Genomic DNA, 22,461 nt, shown 5'->3' on the forward strand with positions numbered 1-22,461 from the left:
TGGTGAAAAAACGCCAATAAGGGGTACTTTGGGCATTAAACGCCAGAATGGGCACCATTCTGAGCATTTAACGCCAGTAAAGGTGCCATTTTGGGCGTTAAACGCCAGAATGGGCACCATTCTGGGCGTTTAACGCCAGGTGTGCAGCATCCTGGGCGTTTAGCGAAACGCCCAGTGATGAAGGGGTTTCTGGCGTTTAACGCCAGCCACGGTACCTGGCTGGGCGTTAAACGCCCAAATTGGCCAACAATTGGGCGTGAAACGCCAGAATGGATACTATTCTGAGCATTTAACGCCAGAAAGGTGGGGGACAGAGATTTTGCTTTCCACTTAAAATTTTCTCAAACTTTCCTGTTTTGATCCATAATCTTCTACATAAACACATTTCAAACTTTCATCATTCACCTTCAAATTTTCAAAATTAAAATCATTCTTCAAATCTCTTTCAAATCTTTTCCAAATCTTCTTCAAAAAAAAAAACTCAAATATCTCTCAAATTCTTTCCATATCTTCTCAATTATCCTTCAAAATTTTCGAAATCTCTCCCCCTTCCTTATAAATATATGTTCGGCCACACCCTCTTCCCCACCATTCGAATTTGCTCTCCTCCTCTCTCTCTCCTCTTTCCTTTCTATTGCTTGAGGACAAGCAAACCTCTAAGTTTGGTTTGTTTTTCCGTGATCACTAAGCTAAGGCTCATCAAGATCATGGCTCCTAAAGGTGTCCCAAACCAACTCAAGAGGGGAGATCTCAAACCAGTTGCAAGAGGCTGGTTGGACTTCATAGGGCGTTCTATCTTGCCCACTAGTAACCGTTGTGAGGTTACTATCAAGAGAGCAGTGATGATTCCTTGTATTATGCTGGGAAAAGAAGTGGAGATTCATCATCTGATTGCTTGTGAGATTTACACAATTGCAAACAAGAACTCCACTGAAGCCAAACTGGCTTACCCAAGCTTAATCTCTTTGCTATGTAAAGATGCTGGGGTGAGGATGGGAGTAGATGAATTCATCCCAATTGAGCACCCAATCATCAAGAGGTCAATGGAAGGACAAATGCAAGATAACTCTATCAAAAGAAGGGCGCAGGAGTTCCTCCCTGAACTTCCTGAAATTGACTACTGGACTCGTCTAGAAGCATCTGTTGCCAAGCTGCAAGAAGCTATGGAACAAATTAAGGAAGAACAGCAGAATCAAAACTGCATGCTCTGCAAATTGCTGAAGGAACAAGAGAAGCAAGGGCGTGAGCTACAAAAGTTGAAGCGCCAAAAGCTCTCCCTTGAAGGGTCAAATACCCCACAAGTTGAGGGAGCATCCACTTCTCAAAATCAAGGTTGTTGAGTCCTAACTCTATGATAACCTCTATTATTAGGAGTCTATTTAAATTTTTGTTTTTTGTTACCATTAGTCTTATCCTATATCTAATTTTGAGTCTTGTTCTTAATTCACGATTAATAAAATTTAAGGTTCATGTCTTAAAGCTATGAATGTCCTATGAATCCATCACCTCTCTTAAATGAAAAATGCTTTAATCACAAAAGAACAAGAAGTACAGGACTTCGAATTCATCCTTGAAACTAGCTGAATTAGTTTGATGTGGTGACAATACTTTTTGTTTTCTAAATGAATGCTTGAACAGTGCATATGTCTTTTGAATTTGTTGTTTTAAGAATGTTAAAATTGTTGGCTCTTGAAAGAATGATGGAAAAGGAGAAATGTTATTGAGGATCTGAAAAATCATCAAATTGATTCTTGAAGCAAGAAAAAGCAGTGAATACAAAAAAAATTTAATAAAGTTGTGATCCAATGCAAAAAGAGTGTGCTTAAGAACCCTGGACACTTCTAATTGGGGACTCTAGCAAAGCTGAGTCACAATCTGAAAATGTTCACCCAATTATGTGTCTGTGGCATGTATGTATCCAGTGGTAATACTGGAAGACAGAGTGCTTTGGGCCACAGCCAAGATTCATAAAGTAGCTATGTTCAAGAATCATCACACTTAACTAGGAGAATCAATAACACTATCTGAGTTCTCAGTTCCTATAGATGCCAATCATTCTAAACTTCAAAGGATAAAGTGAGATGCCAAAACTATTCAGAAGCAAAAAGCTACTAGTCCCGCTCATCTAATTGGAGCTAAGTTTCTTTGATATTTTGGAGTCTATAGTATATTCTCTTCTTTTTATTATATTTTGATTTTCAGTTGCTTGGGGACAAGCAACAATTTAAGTTTGGTGTTGTGATGAGCGGATAATTTATACGCTTTTTGGAATTGTTTTTAGTATGTTTTTAGTATATTTTAGTTAGTTTTTATTACAATTTTATTAGTTTTTAGTTAAAATTCACTTTTCTAGGCTTTACTATGAGATTGTGCGTTTTTTCTGTGATTTCAGGTATTTTCTGGCTGAAATTGAGGGACCTGAGCAAAAATCTGATTCAGAGGCTGAAAAGGACTGCAGATGCTGTTGGATTCTGACCTCCCTGCACTCGAAGTAGATTTTCCGGAGCTACAGAAGCCCAATTTGCGTGCTCTCAATTGCGTTGGAAAGTAGACATCCTGGGCTTTCCAGCAATGTATAATAGTTCATACTTTGCCCGATATTTGATGGCCCAAACCGGCGTTGCAAATCAGCTTCAGAATTCCCAGCGTTTAACGCCGGAACTGGCACAAAAATTGGAGTTAAACGCCCAAACTGGCATAAAAGCTGGCGTTTAACTCCAGAAAAAGTCTCTACACATGAAAGCTTCAATGCTCAGCCCAAGCACACACCAAGTGGACCCCAGAAGTGGATTTTTATGTTATTTACTCATTTCTGTATACCCTAGGTTACTAGTTCACTATTAATAGGACCTTTTGATATTGTATACCAACCTCATGACACATTACACGTTTCTCATTGTATCTTCTACGGCATGAGTCTCTAAACCCCATTGTTTTTGGGCGAGGAGCTCTGCTGTGTCTTGATGGATTAATGCAATTACTACTGTTTTTTATTCAATCACGCTTGCTTCTATTCTAAGATATCACTTGTTCTTCAACTTGATGAATGTGATGATCCGTGACACCCATCATCATTCTCGCTTATGAACGTGTGCCTGACAACCACCTTTGTTATACTTTAGATTGAGTGAATATCTCTTGAATTCCTTAATCAGAATCTTTGTGGTATACGCTAGAATTGATGGCGGCATTCAAGAGAATCCGGAAGGTCTAAACCTTGTCTGTGGTATTCTGAGTAGGATTCAAGGATTGAATGACTGTGACGAGCTTTAAACTCATGAGGGCTGGGCATTAGTGACAGACGCAAAAGAATCACTGGATTCTATTCCAACCCGATTGAGAACCGACAGATGATTAGTCGTGCTGTGGCAGAGCGCGTTGAACATTTTCACTGAGAGGATGGGAGGTAGCCATTGACAACAGTGAAACCCTACATACAGCTTGCCATGGAAGGAGCCTTGCGTGCTTGAAGAAGAAGACAGTAGGAAAGCAGAGATTCAAAAGATAGAGCATCTCCAAAACCTCAACCTGTTCTCCATCACTGCAAAACAAGTACTCAATTCATGTTCTTTCACTTTTCACAATTAAACCTGATAATCATTGATATCCTGACTAAGAGTTACAAGATCACCATAGCTTGCTTCAAGCCGACAATCTCCATGGGATCGACCCTTACTCACGTAAGGTATTACTTGGACGACCCAGTGCACTTGCTGATTAGTTGTGCGGAATTGCAAAAGTGTGATTGCAATTTCGTGCACCAGAAAACAACATAATTTTTTGCAAAAAAAATGTGTAAAAGTGCCTATTGGTATTTTTGCCAGCAGTACCAGATTAAGTTTGTCCAGTACTGCATATGAGAATAATAAAATTGCTGAAATGACCAAAGAAATATTTAGAATACGAATTAGAAATGCCAATCTTAAAGGTATTGACCAAAAATTGGGCCAACCGGCTAAACCGAGTGAACTGAGCCTAAGTTGGGCCCAAACCCACATATATAACCTTCATTAACTTAGCAATTCAGCATCATCACCCCCCTTCATTTGTGTTTAAATGCTGAGATAGAGAAGAGAGAAAAGAAGAACACAAACCCTAATTCCATAAATTTCAAGCGCTCATAACATTTTATCCGAAGCTCCAATTGACGAGCCGACTCTGGCCACGCAAAGCTCTCATCGAGCACTTCGTTTCTAACTGAAAAAGTGGTAAGAATATCTAAATTTTGTGCCTAGTTCTCCCTTCTCTCCATTCTTGCGAAATTGATTTTGAGTATTGAGAAATCTTGTGATTTTGATGATTTAGGGGTACTCAAGAATAAGCTATAGTTGAGTTTCATCACTAATATTCAATGGGCAAGGTAAGAAATCATTAAACCCTTGTGATTTATCAAATTTCACGAACCCTAGGTTGATATATATATATATATATATATATATATATATATATATATATATATATATATATATATATATATATATATATATGAAATTGGTTATATTAGAGTTGTTGAGTGATTTTGGTACACATTGGGAACTTGAGTTGGTTTGCGAAGATTTTAGGTGGAGCTTGGCATGATTGGTGTGAAAGGTTAAGCCTTGGTGGTAGATGGAATTTTAGATGGTTATATTTAAGTTTCATTTAAATACCATGTAATGTGGTATGAAATCCTAGGCAAGATGTCCCTAGAAATATGTTTGAATTGTGTATTGGATGGAATGAATATGTGTAATTAATGTATTGTTGAGATTAAATTTGGTTGATCATTGTGTATATGTGAATTATGAGTTGGATTGATAAATTGAATTTATGAGAATTTGATGTGGTTGTGATTGGGTTACCATTTGTTGAAATTGATTGTTGATAAGACGAGAACTGGTGAATTATAAATGGAGATTATTACATTGAATAGAAAGACAGGTAGGTAGAGGATGAAGGAAATGTATGCTGAGCTTGGTTACGGGTGAATTAATATGATTTTGAATTGCTTTGGATTGTGAATTCCTTGAAATTTGGCAAATTATAGTTTTAGATAAAAAAACTTATTTTTGACCAATTTCGGTGGGTCTTGACTCAATTCTCAGAGTTAGGAATTCAATAAAATTAAACTTTTATGAAAATATATTTAATAATCTTTTTAGCGGTTCAAGAATGGTTGAAAAATAATTTTTTTACAAAAAGTTATACAAGTTTGAAAATTGGGCTAGAAAATTGAATTCTACAGCATATCAGCTTTTGAAAACCTGATATGTATGTATATGCGAAAACACTTATGCGTACGTGAGCGTTTGGCTCAGCTAAGTGCTTTCGCATACGCGAACGTGGCTCGCGTACGCGACTATGTCTTTTTGATGCTCATGCTACACAAGATTTGCAAGTTTACACTCATGCGTACGTGAAAAGGTGCTTGTGTGAGCGACTACCTCTGTTTTGCTAAAAAGTAAATTTCTAAATTCTCAAATATTCTTCTAGCCTTCTAAACCCTATGCATACCCTGTTTTGAGTCTAGAGCTTGTGTAATAGAGAAGAGAATGGTTAGGAATAAGACCTAATGAGTTGAGAGAATGAATTGAAGAAAGATGGATCGAAATGCGATATGAAATGATGATGATTGATGTTGATTTAGAATGATGAGAATGATTATGATAATGAAGGATGATGATGAATATTATAATTAAATTGATTCTGAATGTGATATACCTACTTAGGTAGATGCAGTGGCGTTGATCCACTTCTTCTGGGTTATGGTTTGAGTATTCTGGGGTAGATGTAGTGGTTCGCCCCCACTTGCTCCTAGTTGAGAAAGATATGTGATTTAAAAGCTTTATCTGAGTCTTGAATTTTCCTGGGTGGATGCAGTGGTTTGGCTCCACTTGCTCCAGGTTGAGATTTAAGATTCTATTGACCCTTTGTCGGAAAATATGGCCCGACACTTATACCTTTCCGGAGGATTCCCCCAATGCTATTAATGAATGAATATGATTTGAGTATGAGCTTGGGGATGCGCACACGCAGGGACTATCTTGGTTTGGCATACATCATTTTTATTTGATTGAATTTTTTGGGTTGGCTACTTGTCTTGGTTTGCTTATTTATACATATTAAATGAATATATACTAGTTGCTTTACTTGTATCTGTTTGTATTGCTTGTGTTTGAATATTTGAGAGGTCCCTAATGCTGGTATTGATTGACACTGAGGGTTGTTCTATTTGGAGTTTGGAGAAGTATGAGAAAGATGAGAAATATTGAGTTAGACTAGAATCTCCTAGGATAGTTACTAAAGTATGGATTTGTGAGAACTTAGGATGGAACGATGATGCATCCGCATCTTTAGTAGTTTTTACTATATTTTTCTTATGTTTTATTAAGTTTAAATAAATACTTCTCTCTCAATCTTATTAGAATCAACTATCAGTGCTACTAAACATTCCCTAAGTGTTTTCAAGAAAAATACAGGGTTTTAAAGATGATAAAATCATGTAGTAAAGCAAGAGGGATCAAGGAGCAGCTCAAACAAAACTTCCTGGGAGTGCAGCAAGGTCATGCGTACGCATGACTATGGAAAAATAAAAGATTTCACATACGCATCCCTCATGCGTATGTGAGAGTTCAAAAATTTCCATGAAGTGTTTCACGCTCGGAGCAAGTGTTACATGGCAAATAATTTCCAATACGCCAGTAACACCCAGTAACATTCCAGAATCAAATCAAATAACTTTCATATTTGATTCTCCTTGATTTTAGATTTATGAAGATTTGTATTTGAATTTATTAAGTTAGTTTTGATTCTGTTTTGAAATTTGAATTTGAATTGTAGTTTTTTTGGGTTAATATTTACAATTTTAATTTCTTAAGGTTTCTATGAAGAATATGAGTTTCTAATTCTCCTCGGTTAAGGTTAGGAGCTCTGTTAATTCCATGGTTTAATACATTAGCTTTTCTACCTTTAATTTATGCAATTCATTTCTTCTTAAGAAAAGGTTTTCGTTCTTCAACTTAAAGAGTTTGAATATTGGAAAACAATTCTTCTTTGATTTGAATTCTCTTAACCTCTTGAAAAAGATGATTAATTGAATTAAGCTTGGAAACTCATTCTCATAATTCTTAAGTTTTGAAACTAGATTGATAAGTGACATAAAATCAACCAAGGACGATTCTTATGAATTGTGTGGTTTTATAAATCAGTGAGCGTTCTTCAACTCTTTTCTTAAATAATTGACTAAGGGATTAGCGATAAATTAAGTTAAAGAGAAATTAAATCACCAAGGAATTGGGGTTTAATTACTAATGATTTGCCATAAAAGAATTGTTGCATTATTAGGGTGGAAAGTGAAAAAAAAAAAGATATTCATCCGGAAGTTTTAACATATCTGAAACCTTAACTTTCTTAATCATATTATCTTTACGTTACTCACTGTCTTGCTTTATTTTATTGTTGTTTATGTTTCAAAGTTTTCAAAACCCTAATTTGATTGTCTGACTAAATTAATTAATTGACGATTGATTGCTTAATCCGTTAATCCTCATGGGATCGATACTTAATCACCGTAAGTTATTACTGATACAACTCGGTGCACTTGCCGGTGTTTTGTGATTTATAAAATCCACATAAAACAACTGATGTATGGAAGTTTAAGATTGCTTAGAGAGTTCTTGTTACCTTATATTGTATCTATTTGTCATTTTTACCGTACTTGGAACCTATATGGGTTGGGGGTTCTCATTTTGTATATATCTCTTATTTTTCATATGCAGGTCTTGGTGCTCCGCTGTGAGCTGGAGTTCGTTTGGAAGATGGTGAAGCTTATTTCTTTATTCTATTTTGCATTTTGATTAGATTTTTTTCTCTTTTATTTTGAAAAACTTATGATGTATCGATTTATTTCTTTTAAAACTTGGCCTCTAGAGACATTGGTGTATTTTGGGAAAGTTAGGATTTATATTAACTACTTTTGTTACTGTAACCTTAGCTGACCTAAATTTCGCATGTCGAGTGGCTATTTTACTTTTATATATATATATATATATATATATATATATATATATATATATATATATATATATATTCTGTTGTTACTCTATTTTTTTCTTTAAACTCTACTTAACCTTGCCTCACGAATGCGTTATATCTTTTTGTTATATGTGTATTTTCGATCGCAATTTTTTTTTATTCTTTTAAGACTTCTCATTTAATATTTTTTTCTAATTTATATATGTATTTATAACTTCACCTTGAGTCGTGTTACCTTATTATTATTGACTTATAATTTGAATACAAAAATTTAAATATTAAGGTGTTACACAGATATTTTTATCAAACCACTATCTTTATTTGCTTTTAGTAACTTCAAAATCAAACTCAAAGTCACATCTAAAATACCTTTGAGTTTGAAGAGGAATGACAAGGGTATAACAATAATAGCATAATAACTACTTGTTACTAGTTAATTACATCACCAGAAATAGTATCAAGGTTCTTCGTTATGCATATCACTGATGTATATATATCTGATTTTTTCCTCTTAAATACACAATTGAATATTGATAATAAATTATAAATTCATCTTTTGACTGCTCTTTTTTCTCTGCTTTTCTCTTTCTATACTTTTATTGTTTATTATCATCTTCTATCTTCAATACTTTGTATTCCAAGATTCTTTTAGTATTTAATTTATTTTATAAAAAATAAATTATTATTTATATCTATAAAAGATATAGATACTGACAAATGTATTCATATAAGAACTAAACGACAATTATAACTATAGAAGATGGGTTCTGTATGCTAAGAGTACTCGGACGTTGGTTACACAATTGATCTGTTAAGGTATTTTTGACACATGAAAACTATCTTCCGTGGGTACAATTATGATTTTATTCTTATATGGATACATTTGTCAACGTTTGTATCTTTCATGAATACAAATGATAATTTATATTTTATAAAACTAATTGTCTATATAAATCTTTTAGTAAAAAAGTAGTATTGTTTCCTTTTCAATAAATGAGATCAATTTTATTTTATTAATTATCTCTAATACAAAGAAAATTTAGAATAATTTTATTTTATAATTAAAATTTCAAAAACACCTCATTAGAGTTGATCTAATAACACAAAAAAAAAAAAAAACACATGTATATGTCATAACGATTTACCACAAAAGATAGCAATCATGTGGCTTAAAAGACATTGAACAAAAAAGCACCAAAAACATATAGATTTCGAATCGATGTATTCCACATTCCATAATTATCAAAAGAAGAAACATAGCTTGACAAAAGAGAAAAAGTAGAGTTATAAAAAAATTGAAGAAACAAATCAAATAAAGATATATGAAAACATGACCAGCAATGACTCTGATCTATTATTGATGTTAGTTTATGACCTAAGGTGGAAAAAATAATTAAACATTTTAAGAAGCTATTAGTTTTAGTGCGATAAGAGAAGAGGGGGCGGGGTTGGTTTGAGCCATTAGTATAAGCTTTTAATTTAACAAAACGGGGAAAACAACATCCCAGATTTTGAGGCAACATTATCACGTGAGGATAAGAATCCAAAATATTTTCTATTGATTTTGTCTGTCACCCCCAACTAAACCCTTTTTAATCAGAGGTTTAATAAACGTAATCAAATTGAATGTAGTTGGTGGTCATAATTTAATTAATTAATTAAAGATATGGGTTCCCAATAGATATGTAGATACGCATACAGATAAATCAGAAACCAAGCAAAGGAGGTCATATAAAAGCCATAAAAATAAAACAAAATGAAAACATAATATGATATGAGTTTCATTTTATAGAGTAATAGTGTAAAATATTTTAAGTTATTATCCAATCATATTTATTTTTTATTAATAATTTATATAATTAATATAAAAAATAATTATTTTTACTCACGTAAATATAACATAATTAAATATACTTATAAAATTGATTTATATAAATATAAAACAACTAATTTATTTTAATAATGATTCAAAATTAACTTCACATAATATTTAATAACAAAAGGAGCCAAAAAGAAAAAGAAGAAAAGAGAGGTAAACGGCGCTGCTTGGTGTGAGTATGCGGCCCCTATTTTAAGGGTCGTGACATTGGGAAGCTCCCAATCGGAATCCATGCACATTTTTGGTTCTATTATTATTCCTAATCAGAAACCCCACTACCATTACTAACCCCAACTAACATCATGCCCCAACAATCCTCAATTTTAAAATTGGAGAGTATCAAAACAAGCTAGGCTTAAAGCCGTATTCTCTGTTACTTGATTTGATCAGCACATTAATTATGATTAATGTATCATCTTAGTTATTTTTCTTTTTAACAATCTTACTATACATAGAAGTCTTTTTGACAAATAAGTCTAAATAAGTTAACCTTAATCCAACAAAATTCACTTACATAATGCGCACGAAATCACGCCATTCCTCTTTCAATGTTTATATCCCGCATTTCTCCTCGTTTTTCTTCTCATTACTTTTTGCGTTCCTCCTCCTTTTTTGTCGCCTTCCTTCTTTTTCTTCTCGTGTGATTCATCTTTTTCGTCATTCTTTATATTGCTGCTATTGTTGCTGCATTTTTTCCCTCCTCTTCTTTTTATTGATTTTGTAACATTATGTATTTTTTTTTCTTTTTCTAATTTTTTCCTCCCAAAAAAATTAGGCGAAAATCAAATAAGAAGATGAAAACGAAGCAGCAAAAGATGAGAAGGAAGAAGAGGAAAAGTTTTGAATTATGCAGAACATATCAGTATAAATACACCAAAAAATCTTAACAATACACACAAATGTCCTAGTTTTACATTGAAATTTGCAATATACACAAAAATATTTTCTTTAATGCTGCATTATTTCTTCGTTTTTTTTCCTTATTTCTTTCTTTCTTTCTTTTAGTTGAATGAATGTGGGTTCATCCTCTTTCAAATAATTTTACAGCATTATGTGTTTCTTCTTCTTCTTTGTTTAATTTTTTTTTCTTTTTATTCTTGTTAAGAAAGTAAAATAAAAAGAAACTTGAAAAGGTAACACAAGAAGAAAAAGACGGATAAGAAAAAGGAAGAAAAAGATGATGATGATGATGAAAAAGAAGAAAAAGAAGCTGCAGAAGAGATGAAGAGGAAGAAGGGAAAGAGTTCTGAATTATGCAGAACTTATTAGTATAAATACATCAAAAATTCCTACAATACACATAAATGCCTTAGTTTTACACTGAAATTTGTTGCAAATACACAAAAATATTTTCATCAATGCTGCATTTTTTATCATCTTCTTCTTTTCTAATTTTTTTCTTTCTTTTAGTTGAATGAATGTAGGTTCATCTTCTTCCAAGTAATTTTGTAGCATTATGTGTTTCTTCTTCTTCTTTGTTTGATTTTTTTATTTTTATTCCTGTTAAAAAAGTAAAACAAGAAGAAACTTGAGAAGGCAAAGAAAGAAGAAAAAGATAATAAGAAAAGAAAAAGATGATGATGATGATAATGAAAAAGAAGAAGAAGCTGCACAAGATGGGATGAGAAAGAGGAAGAGTTTTGAATTATGCAGAACTTATCAATACAGACAACCGAAAATTTTTAACAATACATATAAATGTTTTAGTTTTACACCAAAATTTTCTACAATTACACAACAATATTTTCTTTAATGCTGCATTTGTTCTTCTTTTTTCCTTATTTCTTTCTTTCTTTTAGTTGAATAAATATAGGTTCATCCTTTTTCAAGTAATTTTTGCAGCATTATGTATTTTTTTTCTTTATTTGATTTTTTGTTTTTATTCTTTTTTAAGAGAGTAAAATAAGAAAAAACTTGCGAAGGTAAAATAAGAAGGAAATAATGAATAAGAAAAAGAAGAAGAAGATGATGATGATGATGATGATGAAAAAAAAAAAGAAGAAGAAGTAGTAGAAGATGAGGAGGAGAAAGAGAAAGAGTTTTGAATTATGCAGAACTTATTAGTACAAATATACCAAATATTCTTAACAATATAGAAAAATGTCTTAGTTTTAAATTATGCAGAACTTATTAGTACAAATATACCCATTCAGCCACACTTTTTTTAGGCTACATTTGAAAAGCGTAGCCTATTCCTAGGAATAGGCTACGCTTTTCTCCGTGTTTCCTTTCTGTAGGAGAATAGAAAACACATTTGTGGCATTACTTGAAAAGGGTAGCCTTATGTATTATAAATATCACTTATAAAGCGTAGCCTTATATTAAAAGCTATGGGTTCACTTTTTACACCAAAGATTGCACTTTTAAAAAGTAACCTATTTGTCAGGTTTCAGGTGCGCTTTAAAAGTGTTGCCTAATGTATCTCAAGTCAAATGTCCAACACTAAGTAAAATTTTTTTCAATTTTCAGCAAATGATCCACATACAAACACTTAGCCAAATAAAATAAAAACCCACCTTGGTTTTTCCCTTCTTCGCGCCACCCCCAACCCAGAGAAGACTGCGCCATCACCACTCATCAACCCCAAATCAGAGAAGACTCTGCGCCATCACCACTCACTGTAACATCCCTAATTTCTAATCCTAAATTCCAAAATCCCCAAATTAACTCAGAAAACTCTAATTTCCAAAATTCCTAACCCTAACAGCCACAACCTCACCCTCCTTCAGCGTAACAAACAAAAGCAGCCACTGTAGAGAGAAGAGGGATCGAGAGAAGAAGAGATGAGAGGAAAGGCCTGCCCAGCCGTCACCACCGCAATGCCTGATGAGAGAACTTTTGCGTGGTCTAGAATTCAGAATAAATTCCCGTTGCAAGTATAGCTTCTAAACCAACAAAAGTCTTTTCATACAAACGTTTTGGTTGTCACAAGTAGCAAACCCCATTTTAAAATTGATAACCGAGTATTTAAACCTCGGGTCGTCTTCTCAAAGAATTGCAGGGAGGTATGTTCTTATTATTGATTATGAGTTTGTAAATTGGGGTTTTGGAGTTTGGGCAATGGACACAGGTATATTTAAATGACAAGTAAAATAAATTAACAATAATAAAATCTCTTGGCAAGGTATGAAGAATTGGAAGTCCTATCCCAGTTATCCTTATCAATTATGATGAGAATTGGATTTTTCTCCCACTTTGTTAACCTCTAATTATGAAGGTAAGTTAAGTGGATGAATTAATTTGAATCCTCAAGTCCCAGTCTTTCCTTGGGAAAAGTTGGAGTTATTGGATCTTGAATTAATTATTGAAGAATTTCAAATTTCAATCAACAATGAGTTTGATAACTCAAGAGTCACCAATTATTTAACCAAAGCCAAAAGGAAAAATATCTAAATTAAATTAAAAGCATTCATATAAATAAAACAACCATAAACTGAAGTACTTCAAATAACATTAATTAAGAAAATCAATCCAAACATAAAGAGTTCATAAACTAAATTGGGAAAATATATAAAAGGAATATTGAACCTGTGATTGAAGAAGATGAAATCCTAATCCTAATCGTAATCCTAAGAGAGAGGAGAGAACCTCTCTCTCTAAAAACCACATCTAAAACTAAAATTATGAATTATGAGAGCATCTTGAGTCTCTGCAAGTTCCCTGACTTTAATCTGTGTTTCTGGGCTGAAAACTGGGTTGAAATGCGGCCCAGAATCTCTGCCAGTGACTTGTAATTCTGCAGATTGCGCACGTCACGCGTCCACATCGTCCACGTGTTCGCGTCACTTAGCATTTCTCGTACTATGCGTGCGCATCGTCCACGCTTTCGCGTCGTTCGTGCAGCGTCCAATCAGCGCGATCGCGTGAGCCATGTAACTGCGTGACTTCTCGCTGGTCATCTCCTCAATTCCTTGTGTTCCTTCCATTTTTGCATGCTTCCTCTTTATTCTTCTAAGCCATTCCTGCCCTATGAAGTCTGAAACACTTAACACACAGATCAAGGCATCGAATGGTAATAAGAGAGGATTAGGATTAGTTAAATTAAGACAAAAGAAGCATGTTTTCAATCATAGAATTAAACTAGAAAGAAATAGTAAAATCATGCAAATCTTATGAATAAGTGGTTGAAAAGCTTGATAAAATCACTCAATTAAATACAATATAAACCATAAAATAGTGGTTTATCAATACCGCTGCAGCTATTGCCACCTTCAGAGCTGCGGAAAGTCGTCCTCCCTGCTGTCAAATGCCACCGTCGTGTCGCACATGGGAGAGAGAGAGAGAGATAGATTCGAGAGGAGCTACCCATGATCGCTGCTGTCGAAGCCAGGTTCGTCGCCGTCACCACCCACGAAGCTGCGAGGAGCCGCTGTCGTGCTCGTGTCGCTGTGCGCCATCGAGCTTCCCTCACCCTGAGCCGTCGATCTGTCGCCACCGCTACAAGGGCTTGTCGCTGAAGCCACAACTGTCACTGAGCTTCCGTTGCCGCTGCCGTTCAAGCCGTTGCTGCCGTCGATTTGGAGTTACTGCGATTGGAGCCACTAGCGGGGTTGAGTTGCTACTGCCCTGTTGCCGTCGTAATCATATTCAACGTCCACTACCCTGAGCTGTTTTTGCCTTTGAGTTCGTTGAGTTCGGATTCCTTGTGCTACTGTAACTGTCATTACTGCTGCGGGAACCAACATTTCTGTTTGGCTGCTGCTGAAGGTCTTCCACCATCACTGGAGCTGCACAGAATCATCGTGGAAGCTGCCAAGATATATGGTTGATTTCTAATTATGCCAAGACATCATCACTAATTATTGTCTCATGTATACAATCCCTTATTTCTTGAACTTTCTAATCTGTTGTCATCCTTAGATTCCACTGAAGGCCACCCCACATCAAGTAACATACTTTGTGGAGAAGAGTCTATATCCACTTATTGTCTCAGTTCCTGTAAGATAGATGTATTCTTTTCTATTTTTATTTCTTTATTTATTACGCCTTAAATATGATTATGAGTATTCCTTATGGCTGAAATTTTTTATGATTGATGCATTAAAAGAAAAAAAAACCACAGTATATTTATTGTTATTTCCAACATTTGTGTTAAGAATCAGACATTCAGACCATATTAACTAGTCCTGCTCAGGTTCATTTTCACTAGATTGTGTCCTGTTTAGTAAGTTGTGTTGTAGCTTGTTCAGTTTATATATTATAAAATATTAATCAGTTTGCTAGTTTTTTCAAAAAGTAATCAAAACTGTTTATTGATATAAAACCAGGTTCCTAAACCACTTAATCAAGTTGTTTCTCTAGTTGAACAAGATTCCAACCATCAGAGTGAGAGCCAGAATCTAAATCCTGATGAACAAAACCGTTTTTATTCTGTTGATGAATTTGAGGTTCGTATTATGGAGCTAGATAAGTCTGGTGGCCCTTGGCAAACAAAGGCAACAATTCCTATGCAAACTTCTGAAAATGCCCTTACAGTGAGAATGGTTACACTGCTGGTAATTTTATTTTCCTTTGAAGTGCTGGATATGATAATAGAATAGATCATGTTTTTAGCTTCTTGGCCTCACTAATTCCATTTTGTGATTTTTCTTTTTGCGTAGAATACATCCTCCAAAGAAAATGAAACATGTTTGGCTGTTGGCACTGCTTATGTGCAAGGAGAAGACGTGGCTGCTAGAGGATGTATCCTGCTGTTCTCTTTAGGAAAAAATACCGATAATCCTCAAACTCTGGTATCTTCGGGGTTGCTTTCTCAATTTTTGGCTGAATTTTTTGTCACTTGGATAAACCTTGAGTGATGCCTTTTTTTGGACAGTTATTAAATGTTCATTTTCACAGGTTTCAGAGGTGTACTCAAAGGAATTTAAAGGAGCTATATGTGCCTTGGCCTCTCTTCAGGGCCATCTATTGATAGCATCTGGTCCATCAATTATTTTGCACAAGTGGACTGGCACTGAGTTGAATGGGATTGCATTTTTTGATGCACCACCGTTACATGTTGTGAGCTTAAATATAGTAACAGAGATTTCTTTAAACCTTTTGTTAAACAATAGCAACCAAGCTTGTCCCACTTTTTTTGGGTTTTTGGGGGTTAAAAGAATTTTGAAATTATCTGTTCCCTGTAATTTTCTGAGAGAAATATGCTTTGAATGCTTACCTTAAACATATTGAACAAGTGCCGGTGAAGTGAAAAGAAAAAATGAAAATGAGAATGAGATAAATGGATGTCCTTGAATTAATTTCTTCTTACCTCTTTTAGATAATATCTGTTAATATTTTCCTAGGTAAAAAACTTCATCCTCATTGGTGACATCCATAAAAGTATATACTTCCTTCGAGAGGTGTGTTATTATTATTATTATTATTATTATTGTACAACTCACTTCGATTTTGCTTTCATAATTTTCTTATGAAAGTTTTATTGGTTTGAAATATATAGGAGGCAAGAGCCACATAAAGGGTTAAAAAGGAAGAGTATATAAAGAAATTAGAGGTTTCTTCTGTTTGATTCTATATGAAACTTCCTATCACTTAGTGAACCATAATTTTCATCTTGAGAAAGTGCTTTGTGGGTTAAATTGTACCTTTTCAGAGGGAATGGCCAGAGACCAAGAGGGACTTACAAGAAGAGCGGGAAAATATGTGGAGACTTATGCAAGATCATGATCAAACCATAATGAACACTATGCGGCAGGTTCAAGATTTGAGCAAAGAGTTAGCTAATGCATTGTCTGCTGTTGCATCTGCTGAATCTAGGGCTGCTGTGGCTGAGGTACATGTTTTAGATTTACACTTTTATATGCTTTATTATATACACAGGCAAAACTCTCTGGCCTTCAAAGAAAAATGGGTTTTGTTGACGATAAGGTTTAGTTTCTTCTATAGTTTTTTTTTAATTTTTCAATGATCTTGCTTGTAGTTAGACAAGAGCCATGAATGTAGAGAAGCTTGCGAGTCCACCTGCATGTCTATGGTTTTCCATTGAAGGAAATACACTATACTAGATTATGTGTAGCATGTACTTGCCATTACTTTGGTATGGTATATTGTTAAATGTTGATTAGAAAGGGTATGATATGCTGTTATATAAGAGCTGAATTTTTGCAAACGAAAATTGTGTTAGTGGAGGTTTCTCGTACATTTTTATGGTTATTTTATTCTTTTTCATGGTAAACTTTGTATATATATTATTTTGCACAATAGCTATTTTTCTGTTTACTATAATTTATTTTATTACTGATAACTGATTGTAGGTTTTTGAAAAGGTTGGTGTAAGTGGATTTCTATCTAGCTCAAGTGATGTGGTGAGTGTAGAAAAAAAAATTAACTTAATTTGGCTTCTGTTGCTAAGTTTGTATTTATGTATTATATGAAGTGAGTGACTCCAATATGGATAATAAAATTGGACCTGACATTTTATCCTTTTTATTCTTAAAAAGATATTAGTTAATTTTTATTATAAAATAAAACTATATTTTAAAACAAAAATAGCATCTGACTTATTATCTTGTGTCCGTCTTAGAGTGTGTGTTTTTTTTTGGGGGGGTGTATAGTCTGTATGCTATTTAATATGTGAATAAGGGGAAGTAAACATTATTTTGTCTACTGACTGTTAGATCCCACATCATGTTAAGCACTAAATATTTCCTTTCAATTCAAGTCATTATCAATTGTGTTGTATTTGTGCATAACATTCCCCCCCACCCAACTGACACAGGTTGCTGGTGAACTACAAGCAACAAAAAAGGAGATTGAAAAATTGAAAGAGGAAGCGAATGCTAACAAAGCTCACATGCTACAGGTGCTGTTGTAGTTGGTTGCAGAGGTATCAAAAATTCCATGAGTACTCTACTGGTTGTGGTTTAGTAGTAGATGTAGAATCTAATTTTTAGTAGTAGATGTATATATATAAGGAACTTAGTAATTGAGGGTTTGGTGCATTTCAAGTTTTGCTCACCTTCAAGGTGTTTGATACAATGTCAATGTCAGAGTCGGCTTGCTTTCTAGTAGCTTTTTTATTTGTTTCATTCTAGTACTTTTGGATCATTATTATAGATATATTTTGGTTAGAGATCATTTTTATTATTTAAAGAAATTGTTTAGTATAATTATATATTTATTTTTATTTTATAATATTCAACTCATTTAAATAAAAATGCAGAATTATTATACATGTAATCATATTATTAACTATTAAGTTGTATTAATATATATATATATATATATACAAAAAAAACGAGACCTAAGGCTACACTTATATACAGTAGCTATAGTATACAAAAAAATGAGGGACCTAAGGCTACACTTATAAAAGGTAGCCATGGTATACAATGTGGCTACGCTTGACAGGTGATGCACTAGCGTTGAAAAGCGTAGCCTATTTTCGCAAAAATGGAAGCTGAAAAGCGTAGGCTTTGGTCCTGGACAGCATCACTTGAAAAGCGCACCCTATTCCCAAACGACAAAAGCGTAGCCCTTGGTGTAGAAAAGCGTAGCCTTTGAGAATAGGCAACGGCCGAATAGGAATTACTCCAGAAAGCGTAGCCGTAGCCTAAGACGTAATTTTTTTCACTTTTGGCTACACTTTTCAAGTGTACCTGAATGGGTGTTTTTTTTGTAGTGACCCCACTACTGCTACTAACCCCAACTAACATCATGCCCCAACATTCCTCAATTTTAAAATTGGAGAGTATCGAAACAAGCTAGGCTTAAAGCCATATTCTCTTTTACTTGATTTGATCAGCACATTAATTATGATTAATATATCATCTTACTTATTTTTCTTTTTAACAATCTTACTATACATAGAAGTCTTTTTGGCAAATAAGTCTAAATAAGTTAACCTTAATCCAACAAAATTCACTTATATAACGCGCACGAAATCACGCCGTTCCTCTTTCAATGTTTGTATCCCGCGTTTCTTCTCGTTCTTTTTCTCATTCTGTTTTGCGTTCCTCCTCCTTTTTTGTCGCCTTCCTTCTTCTTCTTCTCGTGTAATTCATCTTCTTCGTCATTCTTTTTATTGTTGCTATTGTTGTTGCATTTTTTTTCCTCCTCCTCGTTTTATTGATTTTGTAACATTATATATTTTTTTCTTCTTTGTTTAATTTTTTCCTCCCAAAAAAATTAGGCAAAAATCAAATAAGAAGATGAAGAAGAAGCAGCAAAAGATGAGAAGGAAGAAGAGGAAGAGTTTTGAATTATGCAGAACATATCAATACAAATACACCAAAAAATCTTAACAATACACATAAATGTCTTAGTTTTACATTGAAATTTACTACAAATACACAAAAATATTTTCTTTAATGCTGCATTATTTCTTTGTTTTTTTTTTCTTATTTCTTTCTTTCTTTCTTTTAGTTGAATGAATGTGGGTTCATCCTCTTTTAAGTAATTTTACAGCATTATGTGTTTCTTCTTCTTTTTCTTTGTTTTTATTCTTGTTAAGAAAGTAAAACAAAAAGAAACTTGAGAAGGTAACACAAGAAGAAAAAGACGGATAAGAAAAAAAGAAGAAGAAGATGATGAGAATGTTGAAAAAGAAGAAGAAGAAGCTGCAGAAGAGATAAGGAGGAAGAAGGGAAAGAGTTCTGAATTATGCAGAACTTATTTGTATAAATACACCAAAAATTCCTACAATACACATAAATGCCTTAGTTTTACACTGAAATTTGCTGCAAATACACAAAATTATTTTCATCAATGTTGCATTTTTTATCTTCTTCTTCTTTTCTAATTTTTTTCTTTCTTTTAGTTGAATGAATGTAGGTTCATCCTCTTCCAAGTAATTTTGTAGCATTATGTGTTTCTTCTTCTTCTTTGTTTGATTTTTTTGTTTTTATTCTTGTTAATAAAGTAAAACAAGAAGAAACTTGAGTAGGTAAAACAAAAGAAAAGATGAATAAGAAAAAAAAAAGATGATGACGATGTTAATGATGAAAAAGAAGAAGAAGGAGCAGGAGAAGATGAGGAGGAGGAAGAGGAAGAGTCTTGAATTATGTAGAACTTATTAGTACAAATATATCGAAAATTCTTAACTATACACATAAATGTTTTAGTTTTACATCAAACTTTGCTACAAATACACTAAAATATTTTTTTTAATCCTGCATTGTTTTCTTCTTTTTTTTTATTTCATTCTTTTTTTTTTAGTTAAATGAATGTATGTTCATCCACTTTCAAGTAATTTTGCATCATTATGTATTTCTTCTTTTTCAATGTTTGATTTTTTTGTTTCTATTATTGTAAAGAGAGTAAAATAAGAAGAAACTTGAGAAAGTAAAATAACAACGAAAAGATGAATAAGAAAAAAAAAGAAAAAATAATAATGATGATGACAAAAAGAAGCAACAAAAGTTGAGGAGGAGGAAGAGGAAGAATTTTTAATTATGCAGAACTTATCAGTATAAATATATCAAAAATTATTAATAATATATAAAAATATCTTAGTTTTACACCGAAATTTGCTGCAAATATACAAACATATTTTCTTTAAAAGTGCCTTTTTTTCTTCTTCTTCTTTTTCTTATTTCTTTCTTTCTTTTAGTTGAATGAATGTGAGTTCATCCTCTTCCAAGTAGTTTTGTAGCATTATATGTTTATTCTTCTTGTTTATTTGATTTTTTTATTCTTGTTAAAAGAGTGAAAAAAAAATAAAGAATAGAAAAAGGATGATGATGATGATGATGATGATGATGATGATGAAAAGGGAGAAGAAGCAGCAGAAGATGACGAGGAGGAAGAGAAAGAGTTTTGAATTATGCAGAACTTATCAGTATAAATACACCAAAAATTCTTAACACTACACATAAATGTGTTTTTTCACCGAAATTTGCTATAAATACAGAAAAATATTTTCTTTAATATTGCATTTTTTTCTTCTTTTTTTCCCTTATTTTTTTCTTTCTTTTAGTTGAAAGAAAAAAAAATACATATGTAGACATTAAAGAAAATATTGCATTAATTTCTTTCTTTTATTACGACCTCTAAACATAAAATACATATGTAGACATATTGAAAAAGGGAGTTCTCTAGGAACCTTGAAGAAAAACTTGAAACAAAAAACAAACAGAAAAGCGCATCACTGACGATCGGGTAAACGTAGAAAGGTAGATAAGATCGAGCGAAAAAGATTATGTATTTAAAAGATCAGAGTTCCAAAGATACAATTAACAAGCTTCAGGCTTAGCCTGCAAAGTAAAGGCCGACCAGAGTATACATATACATATATAAAGAATCCGAAGAGCAACCCAAAACATATGATAAAGCACCTGTTTCTCCAAGTTAGCCTCTAAGAGGGACAAAACATAATATATACAAGATGAAGAATCTATATACATATATAAACTTAAACAAAATACAAACACCGAGTTCCACGATTGTTCTTCACTTCCAAGAATCTCCAGAATGCTCAGCAGGGTACCACACATTTTGCATCTGAAAACAACAATATTTTTATGGAATGAGAATCGAGGGTTCTTAGTATGGTAAAGGTGCCCACGTACATAATGTATAAGGTCCCGGAAAAGCCAGAGGCAATCCTAGAACTCCGATACTCAGATTTAAAAATTAGAATTATAAATTAAATCTAAAACTAGGTAAACTATCTACAGTACTCAGGTTCTAATCCAAACATAACCTAACCCTTCAACCTCACTCTCCTTCAACCGTTTGAATCAATGGTGGAACCGCTCTCTTCACACCTCCACCATATGAGGGATCTATCAGTTGCATAGACATACAATGCAGACAAAGAAAACACAGATAAAGTGCAGACACAGTAGCTAGAACATATAGCAATTAGACATAGTTAATCACATACGCAATCCTAAGTAATGCAAACTCAAATAAAACAAAGAAATGCATATGATGTATGTCTACCCTATGGCCGATGAGTCTCATTCGCTGATTATAAAGACAAACCCGACATGTCTGTTAGATAACCCTAGACAGAGCACCAAACACGAAGCACCCTTGCGTCTTACTCGCGTACCCGGAGAAGGGGACAATCTCACCACTGCCTCTTACTTAAGTGGTGTTATAGTTCTCAATCCAGAGCAAGTGGCAACAGAACTCAACCCTTGCATCTTACCCAGAGTCTCGAACTCTTATCCAGAGTAAGTGGATAACAACACTGCATCTTACCCGTAGTCCCAACTCTTACCCGAAGCAAGTGGACAATACCACCGCCTCTTACCTGGAGTGAGTGGACAACGCCACCGCCTCCTACCCGGTCACATATATCTCATAATCATATAATTCATTCAAATATCCTACTTCAATATCAATCCTCATCATCCTTCATTCAAATTCATCTTCATCAATCTATCTCTCACTCAATTATGATTTCAATTCTATTCATTCAAAGTTCATAATTAATTCAGTTTTCATCATTCTTCTTCCTCATCCCTTATCCGAAGCAGGTGGACAATGCCATTGCCTCTTACCCAGGGGTCATACATATCTCATTTAAGTACAAATCAACATCACTTCCATCATCCTCATCAATCTCCTCTCATTAAATGTTATCAGTGACTCATTAATACAGTTACACTTTGCAAAACCCT

At 33.6% G+C, this 22,461-nt stretch overlaps 2 long non-coding RNA genes across 2 annotated transcripts; both read left to right on the top strand.

Moving 5' to 3' along the window:
- The first annotated feature begins 14,789 nt into the window (after positions 1 to 14,789).
- On the top strand, positions 14,790 to 15,573 carry LOC140184589 (uncharacterized). The gene is made up of 3 exons (XR_011881668.1): positions 14,790 to 14,830; positions 15,160 to 15,387; positions 15,493 to 15,573. It is a non-coding gene; the product is annotated as an uncharacterized lncRNA (long non-coding RNA).
- Positions 15,574 to 16,500: 927 nt separating this feature from the next.
- Positions 16,501 to 17,693, top strand: LOC112799715 (uncharacterized). Its single transcript, XR_003201186.2, has 3 exons — positions 16,501 to 16,664; positions 16,712 to 17,196; positions 17,610 to 17,693. It is a non-coding gene; the product is annotated as an uncharacterized lncRNA (long non-coding RNA).
- The last annotated feature ends 4,768 nt before the right edge of the window (positions 17,694 to 22,461 follow it).

This window comes from Arachis hypogaea, chromosome 5 (assembly GCF_003086295.3).
Source record: "Arachis hypogaea cultivar Tifrunner chromosome 5, arahy.Tifrunner.gnm2.J5K5, whole genome shotgun sequence".
NCBI lineage: Eukaryota > Viridiplantae > Streptophyta > Magnoliopsida > Fabales > Fabaceae > Arachis > Arachis hypogaea.